Genomic DNA, 22,219 nt, shown 5'->3' with positions numbered 1-22,219 from the left:
AATGTCAACCATTATACACATTTATATAATGATATATTATAAATTGTATATTTAAAATAGCATTAAAAATATTTAAAATATTTGAAATCAATAATGTAATTAAAGTCATACTTCAAATATGACATGATCGGTTTGTCATTGTAATTAGCATTTAGAACTTGAACCTTTATTAAAGAAATGAAGTAATTGCTGATTAGTAACTTCTAGAATAATCGTTCACACAGTGGATCATTTTGAACAACGACCAAACTAATATTTTTTTAGCAACTTCACTCATCATGTAATTGTGTTTGAAGAACTTTATGTATTTAAAAGTAACATACATTCATTGACTGCTTGTATTTTTTTTTACTTTTTTGCTGACGATATAATCTCATTCTTTGAACAGCTGTAATATCTGTTTTGCCTAAAAAATATTTTCCATTTTAATATTTTCAAAGATTTATAGAAACTACGAATAATATAGTAATAATATCTAATCAATAAACTTACGTTTAGTACACGGCACAAATGTTTAATTTGTTTTATTAGTCGCGCCTAAAGCAGTTTTACTTCAAAAGATTTTTTTTAATCTCAATAATGATCATTAATAAATTTGAAACAATTTTTAATAAAAAAAAATTTTATACGTTTCGATACCAAATATGTGCCATCATGTTCCACAAAAAAACCTTCAAAATATTACAATTTATATATCTCAAAACAAAATTTAATTCTGGCAATCCTGTTATATATCAAAATAAATATTATTCCTTCCCTTAAGTATAATATTTTCCGTCTGTCTGTAATATTTACAGTCAATGAATGTATGTTAATCTTATTTACATGAAGTTCTTCGAACACAATTATACATGATGAGTGAAGTTGCAAAAACAATATTTGTTTTGGTAAGAAAAAAAAAATTAATCTCAATAATTTTTATTAACAAATCTGAAACAATTTTTAATGACAATTTTTTATTTATACGTTTCGACACCACATGTGTGTCATTATCTAGCATAATAAAAACTTACAAGCATAAAAATTTATATATTTCAGAATTAAATTTAATTTCTGTAATTCAGTTACATATCAAAATAAATATTATTCCTTCCCTTAAGTATAATATTTTCCGTCTGTCTGTCTGTATATATTTGCGGAGTTTTCTCATCGATATATTTCATCAAGAGGAGCGATCTCCACCGGCCTTACAGATATCCTTTTTGCGTTCTCGACCTTTATCAATCATATTGACTTAGAATTACCATAAGAGGTTTTAACTCATAACTCAAACATGCCGATAGGCCAATACATACAGGCCGATATAGGCTGATAGGCAATGCCAAACGAGATGGCAACAATCCGAAAATATTGTATTCATGACGAGAATAAAAAGTCGTGGGAAAAGATATATGGGGATGAAAAACTATGTGTTTAATGTATACGTATATTATATGTTTTCATAAGGATTTTGTTGTAAGTGGTGCTCCACCGTAAAGCAGGTTTTTTCCGGTGAAGGACCAGGTTTTTTGATTACTCTAAAATTTTTTCGCCAAAAAAATCTATTTTTTTAACGTCTCGTATGGTAGTTATAGTAATGGGCCAAAAATCGAAAATGAAATTTTTTGCATTTCTCGACGTTAAGTAAATTTGAATGATCTAAAAAACTTTGTGCTTGTATTGACAAGACAATTGCTTTTGAGGATAAAAAATTATTACATCCTTTTTATTTTCTATAAAATATTTTTGTGATTTTGGATCTCAAAAATTCACAAAATTACCCAGGCTAAGCACAGTCTAAGCGGCACTTTGGTACAAATGTTTACCCAAGTGCGTTTAGACTGTTTATGTACAGAAACACTTTTCCGATTTTGTGAGAAAGAAAACTATTTAAAAATGTGAAAATGCCGCCAAGCTAAGCACAGTATAAGTGAAAGTGTCACACAGAATTATTTGCAAGTGCGTTTAGAATGTGACTATACGGGAGCACTTTTTCAATTTTGTGTAAATTAGGCAACTATTTTTTTGAAATTGAATTCGAAATGAAATGATGATTGTTAATGTTGTGGGGGTAAATTAATTTATGATTTACATTTGATTCGCTCAGATATATAAGAAGATAGCAAAAATAATGAAAGTTACAATATTTGTAATAATATATTTAAAAACGTTTAAAATTTCTTGAAAATTTCATTACGGTGCGGGAAGTTCCAGCAATTTACCTTAAGGCACGATGCCATACACCACTAGTTTGTTTAACGACATTTAGAATCAGTCTGAATTCTTTGATGCACGAATTATTTCTAATGCTAACATTTGCATAAATAAATTTAATTCACTACGTGTCTAAATATATTTTACAAAATGTAAATCCATTCATGAATATTCATAGTGTAGTGTAGTATTTTATATTTTATTTTGATTCGAAACGAATCGAAGAAATATAAAATCTCCACTTCTTCAGAAATCCGGTATGTCCGGTTCGTTCGTGTATAAAAAATGAGATCAAAAATAGGATGGATACTTTGAACAGCTGAGACCGGAGTCCGGACTCGTTATTATAAATATCTGAACCAAATCGACACATATGTGAATACACACACACTATAGTAATATGTAATATGTTTTTTTTTTACTTTAAAATAGTTTATTTGTATCAATTAGTATCTACCGTTTCTCCACCTTCCTCCGCCCTATTATTCATCCCATTTCTGTCCATCGCGCAAACAAATTTATTTTAAGCAAATTTAAATTTTTCAACTGAAGAATTTCGCAGAGATTGATGTTCTGGCTTTAATGAAAATACTTGGACGGCAATAAGTCTCTCTAGATACATACGTAGAGAGACAGACACGACTCTGAATATAGAGAGAGGAATTTTGTGTAGACGGAAAGAGCGAGTGAGTGGCTTCCTACCTAGATATTATTGCATGAATATTGTATAATGAGAAACGGTGGAGCAAAATGACCCGCGGTGGAGGAAAATAATAGATACATGCCGGATTTTTTGATTTGCTTAAGAAATAATATTTTTTGCGGTTGGTATATACATAAATAAATTTTGATTTCAGCAGTAGCAGCTATCTGGCTATTTTGCTGCTGCAGCAGCTGCCCTGAAATGGGCGTTGTAGCCCGAACGTTGCCTAAAAGCTCATCAACAAGAAATACGATTTATGCGCAATTATTATGTCGTCACTAGCAAAGCACTCTAGGCAGGGTAGGACCTCCACATGGCATACACTATGTTGGCACCACATTTGGTAGGTGGAGAGCTGGTAGAACAATCGCAAACGCACAAAATCTACCCCTATTTTATATTTACCCCTATGGACTCATAGTGGAAAAAGTGTCACTGTAACTAGGGATTTTTTGACGTCACTACTGTCTTGTCTCCACATTGTGCATAAGGTGGAGCAGTTAGACAACATGCAAACTCAAAACAAAACTAGTGGTATATGGAATCATGCCTTAAGTCAAATTGCTGAAATTTCCCGTACCGTAATGAAATATTCGAGGAATTTTAAACGTTTTCAAATATATTATTACAAATACTGCAACTTTTATTATTTTTGCTATCTTGTTATATCTGAGCAAATCAAATGTAAATCATAAATCAATTTATCTCCATTAACATTAACAATCGTCATTTCATTTCGAATTCTATTTCAAAAAAAAAATAGTTGCCTAATTTGCACAAAATTCAAAAAGTGCTCCCGTACAGTCACAGTCTAAACGCTTTTGCAAATAATTCTGTGCGATATTTTCACTTATACTGTGCCTAGCTTGGCGGCATTTTCACATTTTTCAATAGTTTTCTCACAAAATTGGAAAAGTGCTCCAGTACATAAGCCGTCTAAACGCACTTGGGTAAACATTTGTACCAGAGTGGCGCTTAGACTGTGCTTAGCCTGGGTAATTTTTAACATCCCGTAAGGTAGTTATAGTAATGGGCCGAAACATAATAAACATATACATAATCCACTATGTGAACGAATATTATAGAATTTATTAATCAGCAATACTTCATTTCTCTAATAAAGGTTCGAGACCTAAATGCTAATTACAGTGACAAATCGATCATGTCATATTTGAAGTATGACTTTAATTACGTTACTGTTTTTAAATATCATACATATTTTTAATGCTATTATAAATATAAAATTTATAATTTATCATTATATAAATGTGTATAATGGTCGACACTAATAATTGTGTGCATCACGAGTGTTACTGGTGTACGTTATTCAAAATTGTTATATGATGTACTTATTTAAAAAAAAAATTATCAGCTCTTTATCTATACCGTGTGTTTACTTCTTCCAGCAAGCGTTTGTGTCTCCACCGGTTCGTCTCTGTCTGTGTGTATGTATGTCTGTGTCTCCACCGTACGCCCGAAGTAACAACTAGTACGAGCCATATGCATTTTGAATTACCTCACGATATGATGTGATATAGATAGTTGAGAAATTGTGCTGGACATTATCGCCTTTGGTGAAATTTGAGGATTTATGGTTATTATATGGTTATTATATTTGAAAAAAATATTTTAAAGATAAATTTATAACTCATATATTTTATCCTAATAATAAATATAATAAATTCTCTAGAGCATTAATTTACACTCGACGAGAGTTTATTTATGGTGTATTTATAACACCCTCAGTGCTCTCGTCAATTCCACACAACTATTTTTTCCAGGGAGTAAATTTACTCATAAGAATATAAATATGTATCAGTTATCGACAGTCCTTTCGTCTCCACATACAAATATATTTCTCTTCTCGACTTATCCGTAGTACGGTGGAGCGACCGTGCAGGAATACGGATGCCCAAAATCACACTTTCGGCAGCTTGACCGCTGTCGATAAGAGGGTAAAATATATATATTATATAAATTCCTTTGATTTATTAAGGTGAAAACCCATACTCCGGAAAAAGGAATTGAGTGTAACTGTTAGTCAGATCGTGATGTGGAGATGACTAGTTTTTATACAAAGACTAGCAAACCGGACGAACTCCGTTTCGCCACCATATGATTTTGAGAGAAAGATGAAGAAATTTTTGTTTGTTTTATATTTGAAAAGGTAAAATTTGACTTTATTACACAACTGTAATGAATTTATTTTGATTGCAAAAATGAAGTGTTTTTTAGTTGAACTTCTCTAAGTAAATGATTGAAGTGCTCTTTGGTGAACCAAATTTTTTGTTTTTTGGTCTGATGTTAACGCAAACAAAGCGAATGGTTTTTCAACTCGTGAACAGACAACGTATAACTGCCCATGTAAAAAACAATGATTTTCTAAATAATCTATTTGAAATTTATCCCGCAAACACTAAGCGATTGGCTTTGCGACTTGTTATTGCGAACGCAAGACGAACTGGAAATTGCAATCGTTTGAAGTCAAACGGAAGACCAGTCGGAATCATTGGTATGTCACCAAATCGCCAGCAATTTTTGATTGGATGGTGAAGTTCAGTGCGTGTACATCATTATTCTTGGCGGCAAGAATTGCTCGTTGACTTAACCAAGCATAATTATGATAATTCTCACTAATGTCATTACTCGAATTTTTAATTTCCAGCAGCTTGCATTGAGGCACGATACCATGCACAACTAATTTTCTTAGCTACAAACCTTGCGGAGCCCGAGACCTTTCCAACGAATGCAAACTGTCAAAATCGGTTTGTGCGTTTTGGAGTTAAATCGTCAGGAAGGAAAACCCGACTTATTTTTATATATATGTAGATTAAATAAAAAAATTAAATATGTAAGACCTGCATAAGAAAGTTGAATACGGTGGAGCAACTCAAATTTCATGTAACAAAAATAAATATTTTTTTATATTAATTACTATGCTATAATGCAAAAGATTAATGTATATCAAATATTTTCTGATCGGAATTACTGTCTGAATATATTTTTATCAAATTATAACTGTAGTAAAATCGAATTCATTCAATATTTTCTAACACTAGCTATTTTTGCCGCCTGCAAGTTATGTGAAACCGGGACAGATTGACCAAGGGCAAAAAGTAACAAATTTTTCTACTCCCAGATATTTACACGTTTTTCTTATTATAGTTGACATTGGCGTAGGTGCGAAAATCGATATGGAAACTCTATTGTAACTCCACCGTAAAAGATCAATTTGGGAAATTAAATTAAATTAATATTAATAAACAAATGATGATTTAAATATATATATATATATATATATATATATATATATATATTATATTAAAACGAGAATAAGTTTCTGGAAATTTCACATGTGCTATTATGTTAACAAGCTAACATTTGCACAGAGACATTCTTAAGCGACATTCCCAGGAATTGAATTTTGATTCGCCGACTCGAGAATAGGCGGAGATCTGGTGGAAAATTTCATACTGATAAATAAATTAATCTATTAATTTTTGAAGTAAAACTTCTTTAGGCGTAACTAGGGAGTAAATCTGTACAAATGCAACGAAAGGCCGTTACGCTCGAATCGAGTGCCAATGATTTGTTATTGGCTCACGATGAAATCATTTCTATAGGGGTCGATTGTGATTGGTCGTCATATCACGTGCGCATCTTTGATTGTATTCGTACGTCGACAGTAAATGGTTATAAAGAAATAATAAAACAAATGAAAAATCTGTGTCGTTCAAGGAACGTAAATTTAAGTTGAAAAAATAATGATGACATTGTACTGTACGTTTATAGCTCGTTTTATTAATATGACACATGCAAAAAAATGTTCGAAAGATGCCTATCGGCAAGTAGCATATCTCAGTACAACATTCTTGTATGGGATTTTATTTGTACAGTCATTAAATTCAAATTGTTCTTGACATTGAAAATGATTTTGCATAAAATCTTTCCTGTAATACATATGTCACACTAGAAATATGAGAGTGTTTTGTCTATTGGCAAGTTGCTTAATAATTAAGAAAAAAGTTGTAATTAGACATAATTATATTTTTCTAAAATCTATCAAGAGAATTTAGTTTTTGAAATTGTATTTGATACAAATTTTACGTAATTTTAGTCGTGATTTTTCGTCGAAATCATTCACTATTTGTACGGTGAATGTACGAGGATTTAAATATATATATATATATATATATATATATATATATATATATATATATATATATGTATATATATATTTATATATATATATACATGTGTATATATTTATTTATCCCTCTTACAGATATATACACTTAGTTGTGCAAACGTTAAAAGCAAATTACATTCCTAAATCGTTTTATTCACAACAAGCAAAACTTTAAACGTTGTAAATACTGCTCCACTAAATGCTCCACAAAATACTGTAAAGATATCGTATTTGTGCACAAATTTAATATAAATCACGATTGTATTTTATTTTAGTAATAGACTCACACACACACACGCTATCACAGATGGCGCAAGTATTCATTTACTGATATATGTTAAAAATGTATGCGAAGCTTTTAATTGAATTGCGGATTATCTAAATGTTAATATTAAGAGCTAAAACTTGTAGAGAATTTTTTTGTAATTAATTTGTAAGAATTGGGGCCTTGAGAGCAAAAAAATACGAAAATATCCATATTAAGGACCACCTTAATATGTATACAATCAAGTAATTATCAAAATATTTATCATGTGTTGTGAAATTGGAATTCAAAATACGATATCCCCGATACACAATAATTAGTCTAATTGCTCCATCCTTTGGAAGTTGCTAATAGGAGGTGGAGCATGCTCCACCGTCCCTTACTAAGGTGTATCCAACCATTATTATCAGTCGGATTCAGTTCACCTCTTCGTTCGTGAATATTAGGAGAATCGTTTAATTTAATTGCATATATCAGAGAACATTTGGGTGTCGGGATATATATACACAAATATACAATTATATATATATATATATACACAAATATACAATTATATATATATATATATATATATATTTAAGTGTTTGTATATGAAATTCAGATGCCTAAACACATAACCCGGTGGAGAGGCAGGCTAGATTAACTGGAAACGGTGGAGAGTTTGTTCTAAACATTCTAGATTGCAAATTAAATTTTATGTTAAGGATCTGGATAATTTATTATATAACATTGTAAGTTTGTTAATTTTTATAATTTTTGTCGTTGGAAATTAAAATTTTAGCAGAAATCTAATAAATTCATCAAAAACCATAAATAGTGCACAAACCGAATGTCATCTAAGTATGAAATTTTAAACGTACTTATTTATTTGAAGCTAAAAATATGAATGTACACTATTTAATTCCCAGTTTGTATAGTTTTTAAGTGTGTACTAAAATTTAAACTACTTATTTCAAAAGTATGTACTTTACGACTTTGATAAATTTAGGCACTCAATAAACACTCTAAGACCTTAATAAGGCTTCTTGTAAATACTCTAGGACTTTGATAAATTTGAGTACTTTAAGACTGATAAAATTTAGACACTTCTTAAGTACTTTAAGGCCTAACTAATTTATTATATTACATAGAAAATTAATTTTTATTATATTTTAGGTTTAATTTATAAAAAATCATATCGTACACAAACCGAATGTCATCTAGGTAAAAACATGAAATTTTAAACATACTTATTTAATTGAAGCTTAAATTATGAATCGACATAATTTATCTTGATTTTACTGCAATGATTGTAAGCTCACAATATATATATATATATATATATATATATATATATATATATATAAGAGAAAAAAGCAACATATATACTATAACTCAAAGAATCCAAATCAATACAAAACAATGTTTTCGGAACACATAGAAAAATTCAATCATACTTTCAAGATTAAAAATCTAGTATTTACGAAATAAAATCAGGCTAAGTTATTATATAATATAGTAACTTTGTTAATTTTTATAATTCTTCAGGTTGTAAATTAAAATTTTAGCAAAAATCTAATAAATTTATCATAAATTATAAATAGTGCACAAACCGAATGTCATATAGAGAAAAGTATGAAATTTTAAACGTACTTATTTACTTGAAGCTAAAATTATGAACCGACACAATTTAATTTGATTTTGCTGCAATGATTGTAAACTCACAATATATTTGCAAATGAAATAAAACAACATGTCTATAACTCAAAAAATCCAAATCAATACAAAACAATGTTTTCCGAACACATAGAAAAGTTTAATCATACTCTCAAGGTTAAAAATCTAATTTTTACGGAATAAAATCTGGCTAATTTATTATATAATATAGAAAATTTGTTAATTTTTATAATATTTTTTATTTGAATTTAAATTTTAAACATAAACGTACTTATTTATTTGAAGCTGAAAATATGAATGTACACTATATAATTTATAATTTCCAGTTCATATAGTTTTTAAGTGTGTACTAAAATTTAATTTTCACTTTAGTTACCTCAACTTAAGCTTCTTTATTCTCAAAAGTTTAGCAACTCGCGCCAACTGTTTTTATGTGCATACATATGTGTTTGTGTGTGTGTTTGTGTGCATATGAAACGTCGGCACTAACGGCACCATAATGTAGCACCATAAACGTTTTCCTACTCTGATATTAATATTCGCAAGTGAGAATAACAGAGCATTTCTAAATATGGTTTTAGGAGAAATTTTGGTTTCATAGACTGAAATTAAAAATAAATATACATTTCTGTGTATGACTGGAATAGACTCCGAAACTGCTGAACTGATTTTAATCTTTTTTGGCTCACCGTATGCATTTATGTCCAACTTAGGTTATAGGCAATAAAAAAAAATTACTAAAAAATTTGCAGTTGAAAAAACAGCTTAGTAAATGCCTCCAACCTAAGCAAATTTAGACTCTCCTTAAGTACTTTAAGGTTTTGGTAAATTTAGACACTGATTAAGTACTTTAGGACCTTGGTAAATAAAAAAACTAATTAAGCACTTTAGGACCTTAATGAATTTAAACTCTTCTTGACCTTGATAAATTTAGATTCTTTTTAAGCATTTTAAGACTTTTAAATTTAAACTCTTTTTATGTACGTTTGGACCTCGACAAATTTAGACTGTCATTAAGTACTTTAAGACTTTGATAAATATAGACTCTTTTTAAGTACTTTAGAACCTTAATAAACTTGACACTTTTTAAGTACTTTAGGACCTTTATAAATTTAGAATCTCATTAGATTAAGTGCCTTGAGACTTTGACATATTCAAACTCTAATTAAATATTTTAAGGCCTTCATAAATTTAGATTTTGATCAAATATTTTATGACCTTGATAAATTTAGACTCTCCTTAAGTACATTAGAACCTTAATAAATTTAGACTCTGATTAGATGCTTTAGAACTTTGATAAATTTAGACATTTCTTAAGCACTTTAAGCCTTTTTAATTTTAAACTTTTTTAAGTACTTTTGGACCTCGACAAATTTAGACTCTTTTAAAGTACATTAGGACCTCAATAAATTTTGACTCTGGTTAGATTAAGTGTTATTGAGACCCTGATAAGCTCTGATTAAGTATTTTAAGACTTTGATCAAATTTAGATTCTGATTAAGTACTTTTGGACCTTGATAAATTTTGACACTTTTTAAGTACTCTGGACATTGATACATTTATACTCTTTTTAAGTACTTGAAGACTTTAAATTTTGCCTTTGAATATGTACTTTAGGGCCTTGATAAATTTAGACTCTGATTAGATACTTTAAGACCTTGATAAATTTAGACTCTGATTAAGTACTTTAGGATCTTGATAACTTTATACTCTGATTAAGTACTTTAAGATTTTATTTATCTATTTATTATACAAGCCGTTGGTATAATAATATTATAATAAGGCTCAAGTCAATATTTTACAGGTTTAATATAATTTAATTAACTATTAGCTATTTATTTATTTATCTATTTATTATTTAATTTCTTTACTATAAACTTATTTATATTTAGTTAATTTTAATTATTTTTAAATATAACTAGTTTGTTTGTTGCAAGTATTTTTTAAAAATTTAATAAATATTTGAATAAACTTTACTATAATTTCAGAATATAATTATTTTGTTTAACATATTCTAGGTTATTTTATGATATTTTAAGAAATTTAAGTGTCTTATATTATTATTATTATCATTATTGTTTTTATTATTATTATTAAGTATTTTTACAATATAACTGTTTTCTTTTACAAATTTTCAGGTATTTTGATGAAAGAAATATTTTGTTTCAATTCAAAATTAAACTAGTTGGTTTGGTATTTAGCCTTGAGGCAAGTTACATGAACTTCCCGATATGTGTAAATAATTGACTTAATCAACAAAAAATGTGTACTTCATCAATCCTACTATAAAAAACGATAATAATTTTAGTAAAGTTTGACGAATTTTTAAAATTAAACTACTTGTCGTTAGACCGTAATATTACAGTAAGTTCCATGAAAATCGGCTTAAATTTTTTTTTCAACAGTTAATTATAAGAAAACGGCTCGGTAGATTTTCACCTAAAATTAATCAGTACCATTCCCAAATGATATCTTTCGAACAGTTTTTGATTTTTTAAAATCGGTTCAGTAGGATGAGCTTAAATGTGGACGAAAAGTTTTTTTCAAATTACAAAGAAACGGCTTGGCAGATCGTTGCACAAAACTGACAAACGATAGTCCTCACCGAAGTACATCAAATGGCTTTTAAATTTCTAAAATCGGTTCAGGCGTTTTTGAGAAAACGTCGATCAAAAGTCTAATTTTGACAAATGCCAAAAAGACCATACTGATTTTTGCAAACTTTGACGAATTTTTAAAGCTGAACCAGTTGTCGTAGGGCCGTAATATTTTAGTATGATCTAGAAGACTATGGTATCTATCGTCAAAAAAATAATCATAAAAATCGTCGAAATTTTTTTTTTAAAAACTTTATTACAAGAAAACGGCCCGGCCGATCTCTACCAAAAACTAATCAGCACGATTCCCAACCAATATCTTTCGAACGGTTGTTGAATTTTCAAAATCGATTCAGAATTGCGGGCTAAAACGTAGACGAAAAATTTTTCACTTTTCTGCGATTTATAAAGAAACGGCTTGGCCGATCGTCGCACAAAACTGACAAACAATAGTTCTCGTCGAGATACATCGAATGGCTTTTAAATTTTTGAAATCGACCCAGCCGTTTTCGAGAAAACGTCGATTTACGGCAAAAAATCTGTTCACACACACACACACACACACACACACACACACACACACACATACTTTTTCCAAATTTGGTCTAATTCGATTCAGAATGGCTCGAAACGTCGAGAAAACATAAAATTAGCGAATCGGGTTTTTTGATGAAAACATAAACTTCTCCTTCGGGAAGTTAAAAAAAAAATGACAAAAAAACGGAATAGATTCCCAAACTACTGAACCGATTTTAATTTTTTTTGGCTCATTGTATGCATTTATATTCAACTTAGGTTATAGGCTATAATAAAAATTTACTTAAAAATTTGCAGTTGAAAATAACAGTCTACAAACTGCAACTGTATCTATTCTTCCTCAACCAAATTTCAAGACGAGTGCCTAGATTATAATCAACCCCAACGATTTAAGGGTGAATATCCCTAAATGTATCCCTGTTTACTTATACGTATATATTATAATACATATCCATATATCCATATATCATAAAATTATGTGTATTTGATATGATGTGTAGGTTTGTTGTATATAATTACTTAGATCGGTCCCACATGAATATGTAGATGGGATAAGCAGATATAACTTATCTGTATTATTTAACACGCGACGAAATTAATAATGTCTTCATTAGCAGATCCTCAGATCCTCACTCTATTTAAATATATAAATACATAGAGAGATGTATATGTGTATATATATATATATATATATATATACAAAAATATATACAAAAAACAAAAAATGTGGTTTACCAAAGAGCACTTCAATGAAACGGATAATTTGCGGATTCACTTTCATTTACTTACAGAAGTTTATAACAAAAAACCATTTCACTTTTGAAATAAATTCATTACTGTTGTGTAATAAAATCGAATTTTTCCTTTTCAAATATAAAACAAACAAAAAATTTTATCATATTTCTCAAGAAACCATCTGGTGGCGTAACAGAGTTCGTCGGGTTTGCTAGTATATATATATATATATATATATATAAAATTAACTGCAATGCTTGTAAGCCCACAATATATTTGTAAAAAAAAAGAAAACAGCATGTCTATTACTAAAAAAAATTCAAATCAATACAAAACAATGTTCTCCGTACATATAACGGAATTCATTCATACTTTCAACATCAAAAATCCAAAGTTATTATTTATTGAACAAAATTGAACTTATTTCCGATTGTAAAAATTGGTGAATCAATTTTTATTTTTCTGCATTTTTCCTGTTTAAATAATCGAACCTTTCCAGTATTATTATTCAATAGCTATCAAAAGTTAATAAACATTTGTAAATCTGAAATGATACTCAATTCTTAACTCACTTTTCAATTTAAAATTCAACAATTTGTGTATTCTAGAAGCTTTTTGTTATTGCTGAATATGCTTTAAAGTGCTCAATAAACACCAAATTATAAAATTGATTTAGAGGTTTTTTAACAAATATTTGGGATATTTGCAATAATATGTAGATAGGTACTTGCAACTTCTAGATATAATATATATGAAATCCAAAGTTTAGATAATTCTTAAATTAGTTTTATTCGCACAAAATTCTTGAAACTAAAAAGTACTTGAAACAAAAATAAAAAGTACTAAAATTTATATGTGTTCTAACAAAAAGTTTAAGAAACTTAAAGTACTTTAAGACTTTGATAAAATTTTGACTTTGATTAAATACTTCAGGATCTTGATAAATTTAAACTCTTCTTAAGCACTTCAAGACCTTGATAAATTTAAGCCTTTAGGATCTTGATAAATTTTTACTCTGAATAAGTATTTAAAAATCTTTTTAAATTTAGACTCTTCTTAAGTGCTTTGTGACCTTAATAAATTTAGATTCTCATTAAGCACTTTATGATCTTTATAAGTTTAGGCACTTAATAAGTATTTTAGGACCTTGATAAGACTTCTTTTAAATACTCTAGGACTATGATAAATTTGACTCTTTTTAAGCACTTTAGCACCTTTGTAAATATAGACTCTGAATATGTACTTTAGGCCCTAGATAAAATACTCTCTTTATGTACTTTAAAACCTTAATAAAATTAAACTCTTAAGTGCTTTAAGTCCTTGATAAATTTGGACTCTGATTAAGTACTTTGAGATCTTGAAAAATTCTGACTTTGCATATGTACTTTAGGACCTTGATAAGTTTAGACTCTGATTAAGCACTTCAAGACCTCGATAAATTTAGATTCTTTCAAATACTTTAAGACCTTGATACATTTAGACTTGTAAACCTTGAAGTACTTGAAAACCTTGATAAATTTAGACTTTTTTTAAGTACTTCAGGATCTTGATAAATTTGAATTCTTCTTAGGCACTTCAGGGCCTTGAATTTATACTCTTATTAAATACTTTAGGAACTTTATTTTTACTACTTGGGAAATTTAGAGTCCGACTAAGCACTTTAAGACCTTGAAAAATTTAAACTCTGATTAAGTACTTTAGGGGCTTGATAAATTTATACTCTTTTTAAGCACTTTATAACCTTGGGTAATGTAGACTCTGATTAAGTACTTTAGGACCTTGATAAATCTAGATTTTTTTAAGTACTTTAACACCTTGATAAAATTAGACTTTCATTAAGTACTTTAGAATTTTGATAAATTTAGACTCTCGTTAAGTACTTTATGATCTTTTTACTTTACTATTACTAGGTACTTTAAACTCTTTTTAGGTATTTTAGGAATTTGATAAATTCATACTTGTTAGTACTTCAGGACTTCAATAAATTTAGATTGTTATTAAGTACTTCATATCCTTGATAAATTTAAACTTTTGTATACACTTCAAGACCTTTGAGACATTTAGACTTTCGTTAATTACTTTAGGGCCATGTTAAAATTTTACTGTGAATATCTAGTTTATGGATCTTGATAAATTTAGACTCTGATCAAGTACTTTAGGATCTTCACCCTTAAATCGGTAGGGTTGATTATAAGCTAGGCACTCGTCTTAAAATTTGGTTGGCTGGTAGTAGACACAGTTGCATTGATTTCATGCGATTCAAAATGACTTTAAACGTTCAAAAAACATGAATTTAGCAAATCAGATTTTTTGGGAAAAAACATAAACTTTGCCTTTGGTAAGTTAAATATGCTTAATCAATTTCCATATTTCTATCAAACCAACTCTATCCTTCTATTTACTAATATCTTAATGAGACCTATATTCAGTGTAATTAGTAAACACTAGTAGGACGCATTAGTGCAAACACATCTCTCTCATCTCTCACTATTAAATCTCTCTCTCGTATGTCTCTCGGTGTATATACAAAGGTGTTGTATGCTCGTGTGATGTGGGAAAGGGATTCTAAGGCGATTCTAATTGTAATCAACGCTTTCCTAAATCCAATTCAAACACAGTAGTAGTAGACAGTGTTCTGCGTATTGCTGTTACGGTGGAGCGACGGTGGAGCCTTCGAGGAAACGGTGGAGAGTGTGTGAGTTGGGCCGGGAGGCGATGGCGTATTGAAATTACTAACTAGTGGTGTATGGCATTGTGCCTTAAGGGAAATGGCTGGAACTTCCCGTACAGAAAACTTGAAACTGCAACTTCTAGTGCCTTTTTAAAACTTTGAAAAAAAAATTTTTTTGAGAAATTTAGAAATTTTTGAAAAATTGGCTTTTTGAAAAACTCTGATTTTGACTCTGATTAGGTATTAGTACTTTAAGACCTTGATACATTTCGAATTTTCTCAAGTTTTTTAAGACCCTGATGAATTTAAATTCTTTTCAGGTACTTTAGGACTTTGATAAATTTAAGCCCTTCTTAGATTCCTTAGGACCTCCATAAATTAAGACTCTTTCTAAGTACTTGTGGGCATTATAAATTTAGACTTTGATTTAGTTCTGCCTATTTTTGTTACGGTGGAGACTGTGTGTTTTAAGCCAAAAGACGATGGCGTATTAAAATTTATACTAACTAGTGGTGAATGGCATCGTGCCTTGAGGCAAATTGCTTCCCGTACCGAGAACTAAATTTTTTGAAAAGTCTTTGCAAAACTTTGAAATAATTAGATTTTAGCGAAATTTTGATATTTTTTCACAAAATTGTCTTTTTGAAAAAATTTGATTTTTTTATTTTATACCAATTTTTTCTGTATTTTGATTTTTTTTATTTTAGATCCTTTTTTTAAATAATTGCCCTGCATAGCTGATTTGGAGTTGAAATATAAAAGCGCGTAAGCGCCGCGTAGACATCTAACGTGTAAATATTGTTAGAGAACCCATATAAATGTACACAAAATTTGTACTTATAATTATAATCTTTATAAAATATCTCATAATACAATGTACGTATGTTCAACGTTTATTTTTGACCGCCAAATGGCATTATTTCTACGTTTTTTATTAAATTTCCAAAACCGCTAGACCGGTCTCTATAAAAAAATTATCAATAGTTGAATTCGTCAATACAAGTAAAATGTTTTTTGAATTATTCAAATCGGAGGCTCCGTTCTCAAAAACTCGATTTCTATTTTCTGCACTCTTTTCTCCGTATCTCTGAAACGGTACGACCTGCCTTTGCAAAAAACAAATCAGCACGCCTTCTTACCGAATGATTTTTGAACTATCCAAATCGGTTGATCTGTGTGCGCAAAATTGTCAGCGAAATATTGTATCCGCACATACACACACACATACACATATACATTTATGTATTGGGTATTGTGTCCGACATACCCAGACAAAAGACCAGTCTGAGATGCATAAATGCATTTCCTTTGCTAAACAAAAAAACGCACTTCTATTTTTTTCTAAGGTATGCCTAAATGTTCAGAAACCTCTAAAACGTAAAGATATATATAAGTTTACATTTTTGTTTTTTTTGCGAATACTATAACTACTATAATATATTTATATATCATTTAATAATTTACCAGAGTTGATGTGATAATAATTTATATCATTGCTATTTTAAAGTAGAGGGCAAACTATACTATTATTTTAATGTAGAAGGCATAATATGTGTGTTACTAAAGAAATGGCTACATTGTTAATTTTTAACCAAAATATATTTTTTATTGTTACTTTTTTGGGTTTTGAGCACTGTTGTTTAGTTTACGAGTTTCTCAATATAATTAGAATTTTTTAATTTGAAAATTTGCGTTATTTGACTTAAATATATACATTGATTTTTACATAAAGATACAAATTGTATACACCTATTCTAGGAATATCATTATACTATAATAATATAATATTGTTTGCATATATATTTGTTTCAATTAACTTATATAAGTATGAAAGTTAATTGAAACAAACATTTTTTCTCAATATACTTTAGGTTTTATAGGAGTATTTATAATTTTCACAAGCAGTTTTATGTCGCCAACTCTTGTACAATATATATATATATATATATATATATATATATATATATATATAAGTACAACATGATACTCCAAATACACAAACTTCAATATTCCATTCAATATTCTGTGTATCATTGCCATATGTATTATTAACACATATTTTAACTAACAGTGTTAATTTGCCAGACATTATGTAATATTAAAAAAATTACAAAATATAAAAAGAGACATTTAAATTACAAAAGCCTTCATTCTTGCTTACAATTCAAAAACAATCTAAAAAACCCAAAACAAAAACATATTTCCCAAAAATCCATTCCTCCACCGTAGTGTGATTCATTACCATTTCTGGCGGTGGAGAGTTAAATGAAAGAAAACCGAAACCGCTCTTCGTTCTGTAAATATTCTGTGTGTATGTATATAAATGTTTGAATAAAGATGAAAAGCCTTAAAACGAGTCCATTGTTCGCTTCATAGGGCACTCGTTCGGACGAGCGATATCTTTGTTTTAATTAATTTCATGCAAATACCATGCAAATTACATTTGCACAGGTTATAAGCCCAGTCGAAGCCCTATACGAAGGGCACATACCGACTCAGAGTGGTAGTAAAAATTGTATGATTTTATGAGAATTTATGTGAAAATATAAATTTTGACGCACTTGTTAACTTCCCATAGGGTAGTTATTGTAATGGGCCAAAAATCGAAAATAAAAATTTATGCATTTCTCGACGTTTTGAAGATTTCTGAACATTTTCAAGGGGCACACCGTAGAAACTAAATGAATGTATGTGTGTGTTTTGTATGTCCACATTTTTTCGTCCACGTTTTCGGGCGCACAGATCAACCGATTTGAATGGTTTAAAAAACATTCGATTCATATTGATAGGGAGATGTGATGATTAGTTTATGGCAAAGGCAGATCCAGCCATTACAGAGATACAGAGCAAAGAGTGCAGAAAATACAAATCGAGTTTTTGAGAAAACGGAATATCGGATTTGAATGATCTAAAAAACATTCAATTTGTAATGATTGGGAGAAGAGGTGATTAGTTTTTGGCAAAGACAGGTCTCGCCATTTCGAAGATACATAGCCAAATCTGCAAAAAATGTCAGTTTTTGAGTAAACTAAGCGTCCGATTTGAATGATCTAAAAAACTTTCTGCTTGTATCGACAATACAATTGCTTTTGAGGATAAAAAAATATTACATATTTTTTTATTTTCCATAAAATATTTTTGTAATTTTCGATTAAAAATTTAAAAAATTACCCAGGCTAAGCACAGTCTAAGCGCCACTCTGGTACAAATGTTTACCCAAGTGCGTTTAGACTGTTTATGAACTGGAGCAATTTTCCAAGGTTGTGAAAACTATTGAAAAATGTGATAATGCCGCCAGGCTAAGCACAGTATAAGTGAAAATGTCGCACAGAATTCTTTGCGAATGCGTTTAGACTGTGACTATACGGGAACACTTTTCCAATTTTGTGAAAACTATTGAAAAATGTGAAAATGCCGCCAGGCAAAGCACAGTATAAGTGAAAATGTCGCACAGAATTATTTGCAAATGCGTTTAGACTGTGACTATACGGGAACACTTTTCCAATTTTGTGAAAACTATTGAAAAATGTGAAAATGCCGCCAGGCAAAGCACAGTATAAGTGAAAATGTCGCACAGAATTATTTGCAAATGCGTTTAGACTGTGACTATACGGGAACACTTTTCCAATTTTGTGAAAACTATTGAATAATGTGAAAATGCCGCCAGGATAAGCACAGTATAAGTAAAAATGATGCACAGAATTATTAACTTCCCGTAGGGTAAGTTATAGTAATCGTCCAAAAATCGAAATCAAAAATTTTTACATTTCTCGACGTTTTGAAGGTTTCTGAACATTTTGGCATACCTCAGAAAAAATGGATGTGTGTGTGTGTGTGTGTGTGTGTGTGTGTGTGTGTTTTGTATGTCCGCGTTTTTTCGTCCACGTTTTCGGGCGCACGGATCAACCGATTTGAATGGTTTAAAAAACATTCGATTCCTATTGATAGGGAGATGTGCTGATTAGTTTTTGGCAAAGGTAGGTCCAGCCGTTACGGAGATATGGAGCAAAGAGTGCAAAAAATAGAAAGCGAATTTTTGAGAGAACGGATCAACCGATTTGAATGGTTTAAAAAACACTCGATTCCTATTGATAGGGAGATGTGCTGATTAGTTTTTTGGCAAAGGTAGGCCCAGAGGTTTCGGAGTTACAGAGCTAAATTTAAAAAAAATGGCTGTTTTTGAGAGAACTAAGCGTCCGATTTAAATGATTCAAAGAACTTTCTGCTTTTTTCAACAAAACAATTGATTTTGGAAAAAAAAATTTTTTGTTTCTAATTTTTTTTCAAAAATTTTTTTTTGTAATTTTGGACTAAAAATTCAAAAAATCACTTAAGCTAAGCACAGTCTAAGCGCCACTCTGGTAGAAATGTTTACGCAAGTGCGTTTAGACTGTTTGTGTACTGGAGCACTTTTCCAATTTTGTGAAAATTATTGAAAAATGTGAAAATGCCGCCAAACTGAGCACAGTATAAGTGAAACTGTGACTATGCGGGAGCACTTTTTCAATTTTGTGTAAATTTGGCAACTATTTTTTTTTTGGAATTTGATTCGAAATGAAATGACGATTGTTAATGTTCTGGAGATCATAAACTGATTTAATTATAATTAACTTTCCATAGGGTAAGTAATCGCAAAAAAATCGAAAATGAAAATTTTTATATATCTTCACGTTTCAGAGGTATCTGAATATGTTGGCATACCTTGGAGAAAATTGATGTATGTGTGTGTGTATGTGTGTGTGTGCGTGCATGTGTGTGTGTTCGGATACAAATTTTCGTCGACGATTTCGGGAACACGGATAAAGCAATTTGAATAATTCAAAAAACATTCTAGCCGTTCCGAAGATATGGGGCAAAAAGGGTCAAAAACGGTAACTTAGTTTTTAAGAGAACGGAGCGTTCGATTTGTATAGTTCAAAAAACATTTTACTTGTATTAACAAGATGAAGATTTGATCAAATTTTCATGAAGATAGGACTAGCGGTTTCGGAGATCTAGTAAAAAAAAACTAAACTAGTGGGGCGCATGGCATCGTGCCTTAAGGCAAATTGCTGGAACTTCCCGTACCAAAAATTATTTTTTTTTTGAAAAGATTAACATTTTTTAAAAAAATTTACTCTAAAAAATAGATTTTTGAGGAACTATATAAATTTTGACAAAAGTTTTTGTTGAAAAATTTATTTTGAAATATTTTGGAATTTTTTTGTACTGCTTTAATGCATAGAGACTAAATATCGAAGCGCGTAAGCGCCGCGTCGCTGTCTAACGCATAAGCATTGGTACGGAACCCATAGGAATGTTAACAAAATGTATACTCATTGTTAAAATCTCTATAAAATATCTGATAATTTGATGTGCATATGTCTAATGTCTAATGATTATTGTTGACCGCCAAATGTTATTTTTTTTTACTTTTTTACTAGATCTCCGAAACCGCTAGACCTAATTTCATAAAATTTCATCAAATCTTCATCTTGATAATGCAAGTAAAATGTTTTTGAATTATTCAAATTGCTTCATCCCGATTCCCGAAATCGTCGACGAAAATTTGTATCCGTACACATACATCAATTTTCTCTAAGGTATGCCAATATATTCAGAAACCTTTGAAACGTAAAGATATATAAAAATTTTCATTTTCGATTTTTGTGCGATTACTATACTTACCCTACAGAAAGTTAATCATAAATAAATCAATTTATCACCTCCAGAACATTAACATCGTCATTTCATTTCGAATCAAATTTCAAAAAAAAAAAATAGTTGCCAAATTTCCACAAAATTGAAAAAGTGCTCCCGCATAGTCACAGTCTAAACGCATTTGCAAATAATTCTGTGCGATATTTTCACTTATACTGTGCTCAGCTTGGCGGCATTTTCACATTTTTCAATAATTTTCACAAAATTGGAAAAGTGCTCCAGTACACAAACAGTCTAAACGCACTTGGGTAAACATTTGTACCAGAGTGGCGCTTAGACTGTGCTTAGCTTGGGTGATTTTTTGAATTTTTAGTCCAAAATTACAAAAAAATTTTTTGAAAAAAAATTAGAAACAAAAATTTTTTTTTTCCAAAATCAATTGTTTTGTTGAAAAAAGCAGAAAGTTCTTTGAATCATTTAAATCGGACGCTTAGTTCTCTCAAAAGCAGCCATTTTTTTTAATTTAGCTCTGTAAACTCCGAAACCTCTGGGCCTACCTTTGCCAAAAACTAATCAGCACATCTCCCTATCAATAGGAATCGAGTGTTTTTTAAACCATTCAAATCGGTTGATCCGTTCTCTCAAAAATTCGCTTTCTATTTTTTGCACTCTTTGCTCCATATCTCCGTAACGGCTGGACCTGCCTTTGCCAAAACTAATCAGCACATCTCCCTATCAATAGGAATCGAATGTTTTTCAAACCATTCAAATCGGTTGATCCGTTCTCTCAAAAACTCGCTTTCTATTTTTTGCACTCTTTGCTCCATATCTCCGTAACGGCTGGACCTGCCTTTGCCAAAAACTAATCAGCACATCTCCCTATCAATAGGAATCGAATGTTTTTTAAACCATTCAAATCGGTTGATCCGTGCGCCCGAAAACGTGGACGAAAAAAAGCGGACATACAAAACACACACACACACACACACACACACACACACACACACACATCCATTTTTTCTGAAGTATGCCA

This window comes from Ctenocephalides felis, unplaced genomic scaffold, assembly GCF_003426905.1.
Source record: "Ctenocephalides felis isolate EL2017-DRISC unplaced genomic scaffold, ASM342690v1 CF-g0.4_SCAFFOLD_03572, whole genome shotgun sequence".
In the NCBI taxonomy this organism is placed as follows: Eukaryota; Metazoa; Arthropoda; class Insecta; order Siphonaptera; family Pulicidae; genus Ctenocephalides; species Ctenocephalides felis.
Note: the sequence above shows the minus strand (reverse complement) of the source record.